General features: G+C 44.6%; 1 protein-coding gene across 2 annotated transcripts in view; it reads right to left on the bottom strand.

Moving 5' to 3' along the window:
• HAUS5 (HAUS augmin like complex subunit 5) overlaps positions 1–12176 on the bottom strand; it is a 308992-nt gene extending 296816 nt beyond the window's left edge. For both annotated transcript variants that reach the window (XM_086929970.1, XM_086929971.1), the window contains exon 1: positions 12091–12176. The gene's annotated coding sequence lies outside the window, so the exon portion shown is untranslated. The remainder of the gene's footprint in view (positions 1–12090) is intronic.
• Between the last annotated feature and the right edge of the window lie 4752 nt (positions 12177–16928).

Here is a 16928-nt window from a genome sequence, read left to right as displayed (position 1 = left end):
CGGGCAGGGGTTCATAGTGGGAATTAAAATCGCCCCCGACCAGACAGGCGAGATCGCACGGAATGCCCTCCAGGAATCTAGCTAACTCATCTATGGTAGGCGACTCTTTATGCATTTGGGTCTGCCTAGAGTAGATATTGATGACTAATAGCTTTGTTGAGTCCGGCCATTCTAGTAGGACAGCCAACAGATCGTCGGAAGCGGTCTCTATATCGGAGGCTTGGCAACCTAGATCCGTTGCTACCCCTATCATTAATCCCCCAGATGGTCTCCCCTTTCCCCCCCACTTGGCTAATTTGGAGAAGGAAGCAAAGCCAGTTATGTCTATTGTTTCTCGCGCCCAGGTTTCTTGCAGGAGTATTAGATTCTTAGATCTAATGTAGGAGGCCCATTCTAGACAGTCTAATTTACTAGAGAGCCCTGCTACATTCCACGAAATTACTGTTATGTGTGGTGTTTGGGCGCGTGGCGAACTCGCAGCAATATTAGTGGGCTCTTGGTGGGCCCTATGAGTTGAGGATGGATGTGTGATGTCCAATGGACTAGTGGCAATGAGTGAGGGAGGGTTCACCATGGCTGGCGTCTGGGTCGATTCACCTAAACTTGTTATTAATGTACCCGCCAGTGTATGTGAGTTTATGTCGCATATGGAAACTGCAGGTGTATTAGTGGTGGTTGGGTAGGTTGCAGGAGCAACGTTCCCCTCTCCAACCGTCTGTCAATCTACCATATCTAAGTTGCTGTATCGGTTCTGTGTTGGTAGATAGGCAGGGTAGTGCGTTCTATATGGTCCAGGTATTCCCCTCCTATGACCACCTCCCCCCCTCCTCCTCCTGGTGACGGTTTCCCACCCCGCCTCATCCCCGTAACCAGAGATATACTCAGTTGGTCTCCCCCTATATGGAGGATAAATGTTAATGTCTCTGTGACAAGTTTCCCAACCCTCCAATAACTCTTGGTGGTGCCCCCACCTGTGATCCTCAGAGTCATAAAGATTGGAGGGGTAGAAAAATGAGTGGGGAAGTGTTTGGATGGTATTGCCGAAGTCCTCATCAGTAGCACAGGAGCAAATATATGCAGCTGTGTTAGGGTCTCTAAAAGAGACCAAAATGCAATCTCCTCTGATGGACTTCCTAGTATGCCCCACCCATGCTACTCTCTTTGTCGTGGATATGTCACTCGCAGTACCTCTCGGTAGTGGTCTATTAACCGAGAGCCAGTTTATTACTTTATTCTTGAGTGAGGTGTATGATTCAAATGTGGGGGGGTCAAGTTCTGGTACCCCAGCCAAAACTACAGTGTAGGGGGCGGCTTCTGGTGGGAGGTTTACAAACTGTAGTTTTCGTTTGAAGTGTGGCTTCTCTCCCTCAAGTGGGGGGTTGTCCTTGGTTTTAGTCAGAGGAGTTGGGTTTGGTTTTGATGAAGGGGCCGGTTTGGGAGTAGTGGTATTAGGTTGTTGTGAGGGTGTCGGGACTGTAAGTGTAACAGTAGGTTTTGATGCATTGTTTTTTACAGGTTGTGTGGATCTAAGTTTTGGGTCTGATGGTTTGGAGTTTGATACAGCCTGCAGGTTGTTGTTTTTAGCAGAATTAGAGCCTGTACCCTCCTTTAATGTCTTAGTTATATTGCTGTCGGTTTTCCTAGCATCAGCGAGTTGCACCGTTGCCTTTTCGATGCTCACTAATCTTGCTTCGATCTTAATCAGTCTCGCCTCTAATGGGCTTAATAGAGACCTGAGCAGTGAACCTATGTCCTCCAGAGTGATGTCATCCGAGGAGGTGTCTAATGGGAGATTGTCAGTAGATTGTACGGATGGGGTTGATTTGGGTGGTCTGGGAGTGGATGGAGTTCCTAATCTGACCCCCATTGGGGCAAGGGCATTTAATTTCCTCCCCTTACCTCTAGTTTGTTTAGATTTGGGGGTTTTGGACCTAGGTTCTTCTTGGTTTTGTGGCCCTTGCTTTTTCTTAGGAATCGCTCCCTCTCTAGCTCCCTTATTGTTATCGCTATTGGATTCTACGATCGGAGCTACCTCAGTATTCTGTGGTGGTATAGGTTGGGTGTTTTGAGTATTGGGTAACACCATTAGGCTCATGTCCTCTAGATCGCTTGGAACATCAATAGTGATTTCTGGGCTGTTTGTTAGGGTGTCCGTAGGGTGAAATAATGTCTGATCGGAACTATGCATGATAGGCCTACCCGAACTATTTTCAGGCGTTCTAGCTAGTGCCATCGGTCCCATAGAAGATCTCCTTACCCAATCAATTTCTTGTGAAATTCTTCGCTCCAGGACTTGGATCTCCTCAATCAGGAGTGAGCCAGCCTTGGCAAAGTAAGTGTCGATTGGGCCTTTGACCGCTCCAACTGCAGCAAGGGAAGATGTTTTACTTCTTGTTTCCCGTGTGCACATTGTTCAAAGTGTCAGTGGTCTTGGTGGGGCAGGCAAAGAGAGGGGGCCCGGACCGGACTCTCCCGTACTCGAACGGCCTCAAACGGCCCGCTCTTTGCCCGGTCTTCGCCCCGGTTTGCGTCCCCCGCGCGCGTCCCGCGCTCCGCGGGGAAGGTGGAGCTAAGTAGGGAGTGTTGGTCTTCAATGCGCTGTGGATGCTGGGTCTCGCAGTCCCGTCCCGGTCCCCGCAGGCGGAAAATCCCTCGTCGATTGCTCCAGGAGCGGAGCACCTCCGGTGGCAGCTATAATGCACAAGGAAACAGCCTCGCCTCCCCGGTTACAACTCAGGAAATGAGCCCCGCTCTGTCCATCAGTACCTCGATCTGCTTCTGAGTCGTTTGTTCGGAGGTCAACATATTCTAATCAGGAGGACAGTGCTTTGCCTGCGCTATTAAACTACAGTGGAAAAAAAATATGTAAACATGTGCCACAACCGAACCGGTGGATATTGAATCTTGACTGCAGAGCGGAGCAGATGGATGAATGTAGAAAACTGCTACTCTATTTCTTATGTAACGTTTGCTGCGAAACGAGCTATGGCAAGTGATAAATAGTGCATTAAACGTATGTGTTATGCCTAGCTTGTTGAGACATTGCTGGTGGTTAATGCACCGGTTGCCGAAACAAATGTGTCATATGCTTGACTCTCAGCAGGATTGATTGGCTGAGCATCTCATTCTGATGAAATAGATGGAGTACCCTTGACTTAGTTAACCTGCAACTGGCCAGCCTTGAGACTACAAAATGAAATGCAAACAAATGTAAATGTATACTCTGCAAATATTTAGGTCTCCCCAACGTAAGTCACAACCAAACTACAGTGAAAAGGTCAATAAATTAGATTTGTGCGAAAAACCGTAGTAGTAAGTTTACATGAAGAACAAGAAGCACAACATTAACAAAATAAAATACAAACAAGTGAAGAAAATTGTTGAGAATGTACTAAAGCTTTTGCAGTAATATGTATTCTGTTAAGCAAATGGAAGTATGTTGTTTATGTTTGTTGTACTACATCACATAGTCATCTCCGAATGTTCGGAGAGTATTTAGGTGACGTCACCCAAGGCGCCTGGCAGATGCCGTCTTCGCTCTGTCCGGAACGCTTAGTTTTCTTCTGGCCTCTCGTGGGCTCTTGTACTTTATATAATAAAGGTTCTTTATCTTCCACCTCGGTGTCCGTCATCGATCTCAACAATTTGGTGAGGAGGGAAACAGCAAAGGGCTCGCAAAACTGAACTTGAGGCAAATAAGACTAAACACGCAGGGAAGATATGCGGAAACCAGCGGTGAACTATGTAAAGCATGGGAAGAAAAACTAAGCATAAAACCGGCAGAGAAGTAGGTTAATAATTACACTGCATGCTGCGAAAATTACAGATCATCCGGCGATAAAAAAATCTTGTCAGATCACGCGTACTACATGTCGGGAATGAGGTAGGCTCACTTTCTGAATGACTAGACCCGGACACATCGGACCGACGCAGTATGCGTGAAGCCATTTTGGGATAAAAAAATAAATACTGCCTGACAGGAATGAAGAGCGCGCAGGAAGCTAACTGAGGAGATCGACAAAGTAAAGGAACTGTAAGCTATATATGCAATTGCTTAAAGTAAAAAAGGATACACGCGCTCAGTGCACGCGTAGGAAGTTAACAAGGAAGTTGAGTGGAGTACATTATAAGGAATAAATGCTAGCGCAAAGGAAGCTGATGAGGAGATCTGAAAAAAAAAAGCTAGCACATGAACAAATAAACGTCTTTTGGGGGAGGAATAGCTCAAACCACAGAAAAGAAAGGAAGTGTTCAGCATACTAGTAAAGTAAAAAATAATGGAGTATAAAGGAAAATATACACAATTCGACCTGCATATAAATCAAATAAGCAAAAAATAAAATTAACAAAGAAAATAAGCAATAATTTAAGTATGGCACAAAGTAATAACATATGTGTGCCATCTCTTTTCCTTGAAGAACCTGGGAAACCTGTTATGAAGTGGAAGAGTTGGCTGAGAGCCTTTGAGAATTACATGTGTCAATTGATGGCAAAGGGTACGAAAGGAAAAAAGCGCTTTTATTTTGTCTTCTAGGGAAAGCAGGACAAGGAGTATTTGACAGCCTTCCGGAGTATGAAAGCCCATCAGGGGTTTTCATACCGCTGAATGAGTACCAAGAGGCTATTAAAAGACTTGAAAAACAGTACTCGGAAGAAAGCAATATTATGGTAGGAAGACACAAATTCGCATTGAGGAAGCAAGAAGGAGAAACAGTTGAAGAATACATAGCATGTTTGCGAGTTTAAGGTAAGGAATGAGAATTTGACGAAATTACTGATGTATATATAAGAGACCAAGTGGTATTTTACTGTTATTCTAAGAAGGTTCAGGAGAGGTTATTACCATGTAGGAATCCCACACTGCAAGAAGTAGTGGACATTGCTAAAGGCATAGAAAGGTCGCTAATATCAACAAAAGAATTATCATGTACTAGTAGTAATTCGAACGTGTTTTATTTGCAGGATAAAAGAAAAGGTGACCATAAAAGTTTTGAAAAGGGTTGGAACGACAAAAAGGTAGGAGGAAAAAATTTGAGTTGTTTCAGATGCGGATCACAGGAGCATATAGCAGACTGTAAAACATGCCCTGCTCTTGGTAAAAAGTGCATGAAGTGCAAAAAATGGTCACTACTCAACACTACAAAACAAAAAAACCGATGGGGAGTAAGAATAAATGCTGTAAGTGATTATGATGAAGAAATGTGTGCCAATATTATATTGTCAGTTGACATCGTTGATGGCAAGATAAAAGGACCAATAGGAACAGTAATGATTGGAGATGTAGAGTTACAATTTACAGCCGATTCTGGGTCCCCAATAACAATAATATCTGATAAACTGTTTGAGGAGAAGTGGCATAATATGGAATGGAGTGAAACAGATGTAAACACAAAGGAATTTGAGGAACAAGATATAGATACGGTCGGTTATTTTTGTGATACCCTCACATTTAAAGGAAGGATAATTTATACAAAGATATATGTCGCAGAGAGAGACCGAAACTTGGTGGGATGGAAAGATCTGGTGAAATTAGGAGTGATTTTGCAACCAGGGGCAAAAGACCAAATAATACTAAAAGAAGAATTTGTGAATTATATATGCGTGGAAGAAAATCAGGAAGGGTTGGAAAAGGTATTAGAAATGTTTGGAGAAGTTTTCAAAAATGAGATAGGATGTGTAAAAGGATTTATGCATGAAATAAAGTTAAAAGAAGGTGCAGAACCTGTGAAGCATAAGGTAAGGACTACCATTATCAGTTAAAAATTAATTGAAACAAGTACTAGACAGATTAAACAAAGAAGGAGTAATTGAAGAGACTGATGCATCGGAGTGGGTATCTGCTATTGTAGTTTCTAAAAAAAAGAAAACAGGAGATATAAGACTATGTGTAGATCTCCGGTCGCTGAATAATAACATCTTGATAAATTGCCATCCGCTTCCAAGAATATAGGAAATCTTAACATCCATTGCTGGTTCAAGGTACTTTACCTTAACAGACTTAAAGTCGGCATACCACCAGGTGTGTTTAACGGAAGAGTCCAAAAAATTAACTACATTCATAATGCCATTTGGAGCGTACAGGTATGTCAGACTACCATTCAGACTTGCCTCTGCATCAGGAGTATTTCAGAAATTAATGGACATCCTGTTCGGTGAAATAAAAGGTGTTGAGGCATTCCAGGATGACATCTTGATACATTCAAAATCCAGACAGGAACATCTTGAAATACTTAGTAAGGTGTTAGGAATATTAGAAAGCAGAGGAATGACAGTTTCTAAAGAAAAGTGCAAGTTCATGGAGAACAAAATAGAGTATTTAGGTCATGTCTTGTGCTCAGAGGGAACAACACCAAAGGACGACCTGGTGGAAGCAATAAGAGATGCCCTAAAACCAAATAACAAAGAAACTTTAAAGTCATTCCTGGGCCTAAGCGAATATTACTCTTAAATTCATACAAGGGTATGCAAGCAAAGTTGAGCTATTGAGAAAGTTGTTACGCAAAAACGTGAAATATCTTTAGACTGACGAACAAAACCATGCTTTTGAAACCATCAAGAGTGATATTACAGTGGCACCTGCTCTACAACCGTATGACCCAGATTTGAAAAACATTGTCACTATAGACGCTAGCGCAAAAGGAATAGGAGCAGTGTTCTGCCAAACTCAAGGGAAAAAAGAGAATACAATTGCATTCATATCCAGAAGGTTAAGTGTGACGGAGGTAAACTACAGTACTATCGAACGGGAGACACTTGCGTGTGTTTGGGCTGTGCAAAAACTAAAAAACTATCTGTGGGGCAAGGAATTCGAGATAGTCACAGACCATAAGCCCTTAGTGTACATGATGGATGGAAAAGGTTGTGAAAATGGTAAGGCAAGTTCCAGGCTAATAAGACTATTATCCAAGTTATAGGAGTATACCTTCACTATACGGCATATAAAAGGAGGCCAAAACAGCAGAGCAGACTGTTTGTCACGCCTACCTGTGAGTGAGCAAGCGGAAGGTTCCCTAGAGGATACGGAATGTGTGGTAGCTTTAATAGATGCCACTGTGATGTGTAGTGGTGTCAATATCAGAAGAGGAATGGTTAAACAGCTAAAATGAGGACAGGATAATGGAAAAGGTGATGAACCACATAAGAACAAAATGGCCCCCCATCAGAAATCTTCAAAATGAATTGAAAAGCTACCAACAGATAAGTGAGGAACTAACAATTGAAAGCAGATTCTTAAAAAGATATGACCTGTTCATACCACCCGCAAAGTTAAGATTAAAACTTATAAAAATTGCTCACAAGGGTCACCCAGGAAGCAACGCCACGAAAAACATTTTGAAAATGCACTACTGGTGGCCAGGAATGAACAGCGATGTGAGCAATTACATTGACAAATGCGAAGGGTGCCTAAAAGCGGACAAACATTGGAAAGTAAGCAAAGGGGAGCTGCAGATGGTAGATATACCAAATGGACCTTGGTCAAAAATTGCGATAGATTTTGCCAGACCATTTAATGTATTACAAGATGATTGCAAGTATATAATTGTACTATCTGATTATTATTCTAAGTGGGTACATTATAAATGTGTGCGTGCAGGGACTACGGAACATGTCATACAGTTCCTTAAGAAAATTCTCACTATAGAAGGTCAACCAAAAATTATTGTCTCAGACAATGGTACGCAACTGGTGTCTAAACAAATGACAGTTTTTTTAGTGATTTGGGCATTAGGCAGGAAAAGACGCCATTATATAGTCCAAAAAGTAATGGACAGGTGGAGAGAATGAATGCGTTTATAAAGGAAGGTATCCAATTAGCTGTTGCGTCTAATTTGAATGTCAAAGAGTTCATACGTGAAAAAATAAGCACATACAAGAACACCCCAAACGATGCAACTAAACACACTCCATTCTACTTGATGAGGGGAGGGAAGTGTAACAACGAGCATACCCCCAAGTACAACAAATGGTACAAAGATGATGCGATAACAGATGAAGTAAGGGATGATGTAGTCAAACTCAGGGAGAGTATTGTTTCTAAGCAGGAGAGAACGAAAAAATATTCTGACATGACAAACAGAGCAAAAGAGAAGGGAATAGCACGAGGTGATTGGGGTAATTGTAAAGAAACCATTCAAGGTGGCGAAGAAAGAGTCAGTATTTAGTGATCCTGTTCGTGTACGAGAAGCATCCAGAGGTGCAGTTTGTATAGAAGGGAAAGGATGGCGAAGCAAAGATGCCGTTAAATTGAAGAAAGGGCAAGAAACAATTATAATGAAAGGGAGAGTTGAACGAGGTGGAGGCCCAGATGATAGTATACTAGAATGGGAAGAAGAAGTGTCAGGTAACCAAAGTTAATTGGGCTTAAGTAGAAGTTTGAGCATGTCTACTAATGAAGGCGAGAGAGAAAGTAGAGATGCTAATGGGGATACTGTTGTTGAGGAGATACCAGGCCAGTGGCGTCACTAGGGGGGTGCGAACCGCACCTGGGTGACACCATCACATGGGGTGACACCCTGAGCCACGTGGAGGCTTCGAGGACTTCTGTATTTGAAGTTGTATGAATCCATAGTTTTTCTTTTTTAAATACACGCTATGTGCAGCAAACAAAACCCCTCCTACAAAAGCCTTTGTTTATTCTGTGTACAACAGATTTCCTTCCCCGCCGATCTTCCTGTGTAGCTGCAGAGAGGAAGGGATGTGAATCTGAACCCGCCCTCTCCTGCAGCAGAGGAAGCAGTCCCTGCAGCTGCAGCTCCCAAAATCCCCCGCGCAGGAGGGACTACCATACTGTAGGAAAGAAAATAGCATCTGAGGGGATAGTTGTAGCAAGGAAGCAATGGAGAAGCAGACAGAGTGGCAGCAGATAGGTAAATAATAAACGGATGAGTAATTCGAAGAAAGGAAGAGAAATTAAAAGCAGGGAGAGAGACGTGAGCCAAGAAAGAAGGAAAGCACGCAAACATACAGACCGGCAAGGGGGACACATTCAGTACCTATAGACAGGTCTGGGGGATGGGGAGAACCGAAAAGCGGCTAGAGCTAAGTATTTATGTTTGGAGAGTGACAGTAAAAAGAAACCATCAAAACGTTTCAGAGAGCAAGTTTGCAAAATATATACAAAAAATAGTAATGCATGCATGCTCCCTTTTTTAACTTTTACGCCCTGCCACTTTTAAATCTCTTTAGCCACCACTGAGGCACGCGCTGCCGTCCAGCCAATTACAAAGCTAATGAAAGTGGGCTATCAAAATCTGGGCCTCACCAGCACAGTGCAGCAGCCCAGAGCTCAAACCCAACTGAAATGAATTAATTAATAAATGTGCGCAATATCACGGGGGGCAACATAGCAATGGTGGTTTGCCGGATACGTTTACCTTCTATGAAAGGTGTTAAGTCACTGGACTTTTTTTCATCTTTGTGCCATGCCATGCTTTGTGCTAGAGAGGGCAAAAGTCCTGTTAATATGAAAGTAAAATGCTTCATATAGAGCCTCGTGGGAATTCATGAGTGTGGCGAAGCATTTTGCCCCTTTTCTGCTTACCACGCATGTAACTGTGTCATTGCATATGGCGAATGGTATGTCACTGTGATCTATGCGCCCCATGTCTGGACTTCATTTAGGGCTTTGCATTTAATACATCGCATGCATATGGAAAAAAAGGAGGAGGGAGAGAAAGATAGACCCGTGACACCGAGAGAAGCAGGGGTGAAAAAGAACCTACAAGAGTCAGATAAAGAGGCAGGAAGTGTCTAGCGGTGGATTGAAGAGGCCTGAGGTGGAGTCAAGATGAGGCTGGCTTGATATTTTATCCAATCTGTGGCGGCGGCGTGGGGGAGATGTGTGTGTGTGGGGGGGCAGGGGGGGAAGTCTCTCCTAAGAGCATGGGGTCACTGTCAGTCACTCATCTTTGTACTAAGGAAGCACGCGCGGGAGTTCAGTGGTCGTTTCCTCACACCCCTCTATCTGGTGTCTCTGATGCACAAGGGTTAGCTATAATAACTACAGTAGTTGCACCGGGGGCTAGGGGGTGGGGAAAGGGGCGTGTGGAGGGGGGCGATTGTGCCCCAACTAGAGCTGATGGAAGGGGACAATTTTCCTATCTTGTGGGTTGGTCATGGCACCCTGGCTACGCCTCTGTGGATGAAAACTACTTATCGTGCAACGTAGGCTGCGTCTAGCAATAGCTCTGCTGTCTGGGGCCTGCGATTCAAGATGAGTGCAGTGGGGAGATTTTGTGCTGCGTGACCCTGTCATCTCGGGATAGCGCTGCGGTCTGATACCGGGGCCTCTAGGATCGAGTGCAGTGTCGACATGTGGATATAGCATCTTCAGTCGTGCTCCTAAAACTGGACCCACATTTCACCCACACGGGGAGAAGGATGTTTCGATCTCTGTGTGTCAGCTGACTCTACAAGATGATTGTGCCAACAAATACCCATCACTTTCCTCACAGGGGGTGATGCCTTTGTAAGACAAGCTGAGAATGAGAAACAAAATGTTACAATGCATGCCATTTTTAAAATGCTGCTCGCGCTCCCTCAAAAGCTGTACAACGATGCACAATTGGTTTCACTGAATGCATAAAATGGGGGCTGTTGGACTTCAGCAGAACACGGCAGAAAGAAGAGAAAAAGAGGGAGAGAGAAGGAGGGGGTGAAAGAAGCAGAGGGACTGTGCAAGGGCGACATGTAGGAGACGGATAGAGAAAGAAGCGACAGAGGCTGAGACTGCAGAAAGAAAGAGTAGGTGGGAGCAAGAGAGAGAAGGGGGGTGTGAAGTAAGACAGACAGAGCAGAGGAGATAAATAGTGACACATAGAGGGAAAATCAAACGGGTAAGGGGGATTGCAGCATGAAAGTACGGCCGGCCTGCGGCCGGCCATGAATAATTAGGGGAGGAGAAGCCCTTTGATGTGCTGGGCTGGCCGTGAATGCGCGTGCTTGTTTGCTTACGTGATTCACGTGAACTTCAAGAAAACCGCAGGAATGAAGACCTTGGTTTGACGAGGATTTCGAGCACTTGAATTCTCGATCCCTCAATGCGCTTGCGCGCATTGTAGGTCACGAGACCTAAAAAGTGGAGCAGGGGGGACGCTGATGTCACAACGGGAAGTGATGTCATGAAAGGTGGCTTGCATTTTCAGACTCATTGCCTCCCCTAGCTCACCCCTTAGAAGATATTGCATCAGAGAATCCAGCGCATGAGCGGCGTTCTGAATGAGCTCCGATCTCGCCCCAGAGAGGCCATAGAGTGAATGTGTGGCTCCATTTGCTCCAGTTATCGAGCTCCCGGTAAAATAAGTCAGGGGACGCTATCCACCCGCGTGGTACCCTGACTCGAGCCCTGGTGCTAGAGCGTTATTTGGCACTGGCGGACTCGGAGGAGGTCCATCATGGGGTAAGTCGTGAGGAGGAGACACCATGAGTTATCGTACTAGGTGACACCAACCCTAGTGACGCCACTGTACCCAGCACCAGTGACCAAACTAGGCCCACTTGCATGGAAGAGTACAGGATTGGTCAAAACATTTGTAACAAAAGGTCCATTACCATTCTCCCTCAAACTAGGTCTGGAAGGGAAATCAGGATGCCTAAACGTTTTGAGGATTATGTGTACGAATGACTATGTTTCATATGGGAAAGGGAGATGTTGAGAATGTACTCAAGCTTTTGCAGTAATATGTATTTTTTATCTTCCACCTCGGTGTCTGTCATCGATCTCAACTAAATTGTACATGGCTTCACATCTGCCAGAGTTTCACACCCATTTCATAATCATCGTAGGTCTAACTGCCAGAAACAGGCAATATGGAACTTCCAACACATAACGTTCCTTGATGTCATCGGAGAGAAGAAAGGCAGGTTACCGCAGTAATGAATGACATGTCAGAGAAAAAAAAAAGTATATGCAACCCCCTTTATAAATTCTTCACACTACAAGAAGAAATCAGTGTCTAACACCAGCAGCTCAACCGTTCGTGACCACAGACCGGGTCCCAGCGGTTCTAGTTAGCAGCTGACTTCGCTCGAGACCAGACACCATCTCGCAGCAGCCTGATAATTAATACTGTACGGTTAATCTTCACTTACTTTCCGTGCCGGGCTCCCGCCACCTCCGCTCAAACCCTGGGCGCGTTGGCTACGTCACACGAGCAGAGCAATCTGGGAAAGGAAGTTCTTAACCCTCCCAGAGCAGGCGGAGTATGCCCCATAATAGGCTGTGCTCGCACACGTCACTACGTGCCGCCGTCCAGCCGTCGAATCCCTGCTTCCGCCTGTCCAAGATCCTTGCTTGTCTGTTATTCTGACACTGGCGGCTGACGCTTCAGCATGAAAAAATACTACAGTATGGAAAAGCAGAACTACATGTATTCAGCCAGTCAGTATCATTCTGTTATTGTTGCCTTTACCAACACGTGTAGTAGGCAACAAATTGTGGATTCTAAGCTCCGAGAGTGCACTTTTGTTCTGGGATGAATTGTATTGTTGTAATTAGTAAAATAAATCTAGGACGTGTTTGCTTTCCGCCGCCGTCAGCATTGGAGCGCTGGAGCTGCAGCCTTAGCGGTTCTGGTGGCAGCCTAGTTGGATTGGACATTGGCTATTTTGACGGCGTTTATTGTGTCTTCCCCCTCACACCTCCCCCCTTACTCCCCCTCGCCTCTTGTGGGTAAAGGACTGTGCCAAGCAGGTAGTTCTTCACCAATATTCTCACACAGTGTAACACATTTTAAAGACAATTTGACAATTTTTTATTAATAAACTGCATGATTACTTAAAATCTTTACAGTACAAGCATTGGAAATGCAATAGGTCTCGCATTAGAAAAGTTGGATCTATTGGTTTTGTAAATGACAATTTTATTTTTATGTGTTGGTCTTGAAAATAGCAAAATGAATAGCTTTGTCATTAACAATGCCAATACTTTTAACTTTTGCAAATGTGACACCTATAGCATTTGTAATGCAACATGTTTTGTATGTACGTGACTTAGACTTATGTTCAGTGTATTTTATTGTGTCGAAAATCCAAGAACAGAGGTGAAATATTAACATTTTTATGACAATTGTAATAAAGCTTGAAACATTGAGAGAACATATTTGAACCAGTTGTTGTTGAATAGTTGCACAGAGTGATGCTGTGAGGGTGATAGATAGAGTGAGTGGCGATAGATAGATAGAGTGAGTGGCGATAGATAGATAGAGTGAGTGGCGATAGATAGAGTGAGTGGCGATAGATAGATAGATACATAGATAGAGTGAGTGGCGATAGATAGATAGAGTGAGTGGCGATAGATAGATAGATACATAGATAGAGTGAGTCAGATAGATAGATAGAGTCCGATAGATAGAGTCAGATAGATAGATAGAGTCCGATAGATAGAGTCAGATAGATAGATAGATAGATAGATAGATAGATAGATAGATAGATAGAGTGAGGGCGATAGATAGATGGATAGAGTGAGGGCGATAGATAAATAGATAGAGTGAGGGCGATAGAGTGAGGGCGATAGATAGATGTCTGTTGTTCCTGTCTGTGAGATGCGCCCCCTGTTGGTCCTGTGTGTGTGAGTTGTGCCCCCTGTTCCTGCCTGTGTGAGATGCGCCCCCTGTACCGGTCTATGTGAGATGCGCCCCCTGTTGTTCCTGTCTGTGAGATGCTCCCTCTGTTGCTCCTGTCTGTGTGAGAAGCATCCTCTGTTCCTGTCTGTGTGAGATGTGGCCCCTGTTCCTGTCTGTGTGAGATGCGCGCTCTGTTGTACCTGTATGTAAGAAGCGCCCACTGTTGGTCCTGTCAAGTGTGGGAATGAGTGAGAGAAAAGAGAGCAAGAGGAAAAAGAATAAAGGTGATAGAGAGTGAATGAAGGGGAGTCAAAGAGAGAGAGGGAATAAGGGGAGATAGAGTAAATGAAGGGAAGGGAAGGAAAGGGAAGGGAAGGAGAGAGAGAGAGAGAGAGAGAGTAAATGAAGGGAAGGGAAGGGAAGGAGAGAGAGAGAGAGAGAGAGAGAGAGAGAGAGTAAATGAAGGGAAGGGAAGGGAAGGAGAGAGAGAGAGAGAGAGAGAGAGGGGGGGAGGGAGAGAGAGAGAGAGAGAGAGAGAGAGAGAGAGAGAGAGAGAGAGAAACAAAAAAACACAAGTGATAAAAAAAAGTAAGCCATGCACGAGTGATTAACAAATGCTGATATTTTTAAGCCCACAGCACATGTTACTTTGCCTAATGGGAGAATATAAAAAATTGACAGAGTGCGCAAACCACAGAGTTAATGGCCAATAAAAATAAATCCAAGAGCGAGCCGTGCACGAGTGAATAAGTACTGCTGATATTTTTAAGCACACATCTAATGGTACTTTGCCCAGTGGTAGAATAAAAAACAAATTGACAGAGTGTGCAAACCACAGTGTCAATGGGCAATAAGAAAGCAGGAACAAAACTCCGAACTGTACTCTATTACCTGTCAGCCTCCCAAACACGATGTTTTGTGCGCAAATGATTCTGGAGGGATGTATGGTAATTAGCATTTCCTGTTCACGGCTGGGGCAAAAATTCCTTTAGATGATCGATTCTTGCTCTACACATTTTCTTCTCATTTAATACCTTAAAAAAAAAGAGAGAGAAGTCCACTGTGTCGTAGCCCATTACCCCCCAAAAAATGAACAGCAAACAATAACTACCAGATGGGAGAATTAATATTTTCGTCCAGGCCACAAGCAGCAAGGAATCCAGGCGCCTGAGCTGAGTGTGCACCACGTATGTTCCTCGCTTGCATCACCCACCAGAAGGATTTCACAAGTGCTGCAAAACCAGTAGGCATAGAAACAAATGGAGAGGGAGGGGGTGGGCTGCCTACTGATGCGTGTGGCAAGAGATGGAGAGTGAGAGCAATTAGGGGGGAGGAGAAGTGAGGCCAGAGCGAGGCTGATGCCTTTGATGATGGAATGCGAGCTCCCAGAAGCTGTGCCAATGGAATTAACGTCTAGACTAATGGTACATTAGTACAACTGTAACAAGCGCTATTTAAAATGGAATTCTTTTTAATAAGGCAGAGTTATGTACGTACATACATAATGTTTAGCAACTATTCTGTCTGCATCAAGAACGGATGGTGGGGCAGACGTAACGTAGAGTTACTTGTGCATGTGCTTAAACTGGTGGTTTCTTTTATCCTCTCCTGATTTGTCAAAAGTAACCTGAAGCAGCTGACAACTCCCTGCGGCGCTGTCAGAGGAAATGCAGTCGCATCACATACCGGCGAACAGTCTGTGTACTTAGCAGGCAGTGTTGTGGGAGGAGTTGCAGAGGTGGGTGATGGTGCGGCGCTAGGCTAACTGTAGTGGCTAGAAGAAAAACACAATGAAAACTACAATAATATAATTCAAAAAGTGACTGGGGCATTTAGGACGGCCAACACCGACCTATGAACTCCAACATGGCGACAGCAGAGAGAGCGGCGTGGGCACTGCAGGAGGAATGAGAGGGGGGCAGGAGGAAAAGTGGCTGGTGAGACCGGCCCTTAGTGCGTCACTCAGTAAAGCCCAATGTGCTTGAATGTAGGAATGTAAATATACAGGAATAGGATTGGCCAGTATCATGACGGTCTTGCAACTTTAATTATATTTTTGCAAATGCCCTGCAGCCACCATTACCAATCATAATGGTAGCGATTTTCTCAAAAGATTGACCTGGCGCGTTGATATTTATGTAACCCATTGTGGTCATGATTCTCTTTTCGTGCTGGCAGGGGGCGGAAACAAGCACACTCCTACACCGCAAATGTAATGAGCGAAGCATATCGTTGACAGCCTTGCTGCAGACAGAGCGTTAAGAGCCGGCAGCTTAACAAGAGAGAAAGAAAGAGGGAGATGTATGGAGTTGGAGAGAAAGATCAGAGACAGAGCAGAGAGAGAGGAGAGAAATGGAAAGAGAGAGAGAGTTAGATTAATATATTCGTCCAGGCCACAAGCAGCAAGGAATCCAGGCGCCTGAGCTGAGTGTGCACCGGCGGCCGTGAAACTGAAAGTACGGCCGGCCGGCCGTGAATAATTAGGGGCTGAGAAGCTGCCTTTGATGTGGTAATGCGAGGCAGGCAGGCAGGCGGCTGGTGGCATTGTGCACGCGCTTTTTAGGGCTTGCGCTTGCGCAATGACCTAAAAAGCACATGCACTCAAAGAAATCGCCAGTGGAATCGCCAGTGGTGGATAAAGACTGGATAAGCCCCCATAGAGCTTCCAGCTGTGCACATGTGCACAGCAGGCGAGCCCTAATAAAAGTGAAAAAAAGAATAAAAAGCTTTATGAACGTCCCGACTCCCCCACTCTCAAGTCCCATCCAAACATAAAAGTGAGAGTCACTTTAAGTTAAAATACTAACATATTAGTCCTGATTAGCTGTCCTAAACATGGTTCTTTTAAAAGGAGTGATGAATAGATTGTACAAGTGTTTCCCAGCTGATAAAGGGGGGCACATGAAAGTTCGGTAGAGTCAATTCATGTACCAAGGGCTGTTGACGAAAGATGGATTCTTCGTGGATCTTTAAACCAGCCCAAGTTAGGTAACTGCGGCAGGAGGCTTCCAGTTACTTTGCAGACAATGCCGTTAAGTGGGAGTCGAGTGCCATTTTTACCTGGTGTATAAATTTCCCAACTCTGGCTATCAAACAGGTCGTGGAGACTGAGAGGCACCAGTCCGAGGCCTCTCTACAAGTTCTATAGGCCGTGTTACGTAAAATCGGAAGCAGCAAGCGATGGCGGTCATTGGCCAGCTTTGTGCAGCAGCACAGCAAGTGTAGCCAGGATTCTCTACGGTAATTGCATAGACGACAGGCCAAGGTGCCATCCGTACGGGCCCATTTGGGGTTGAAGTCCATGATCCTGAGGGCCAAAAGTCGAAAGTACAAAATTTTCTTTCTCGCGTAAGTGGATACTGGATC

The sequence above is a fragment of the Lissotriton vulgaris genome, chromosome 7, assembly GCF_964263255.1.
Source record: "Lissotriton vulgaris chromosome 7, aLisVul1.2, whole genome shotgun sequence".
Taxonomy (NCBI): domain Eukaryota; kingdom Metazoa; phylum Chordata; class Amphibia; order Caudata; family Salamandridae; genus Lissotriton; species Lissotriton vulgaris.
The sequence above is the reverse complement of the archived record's forward strand: the minus strand, read 5'-3'. Positions and strand labels throughout refer to the sequence as shown.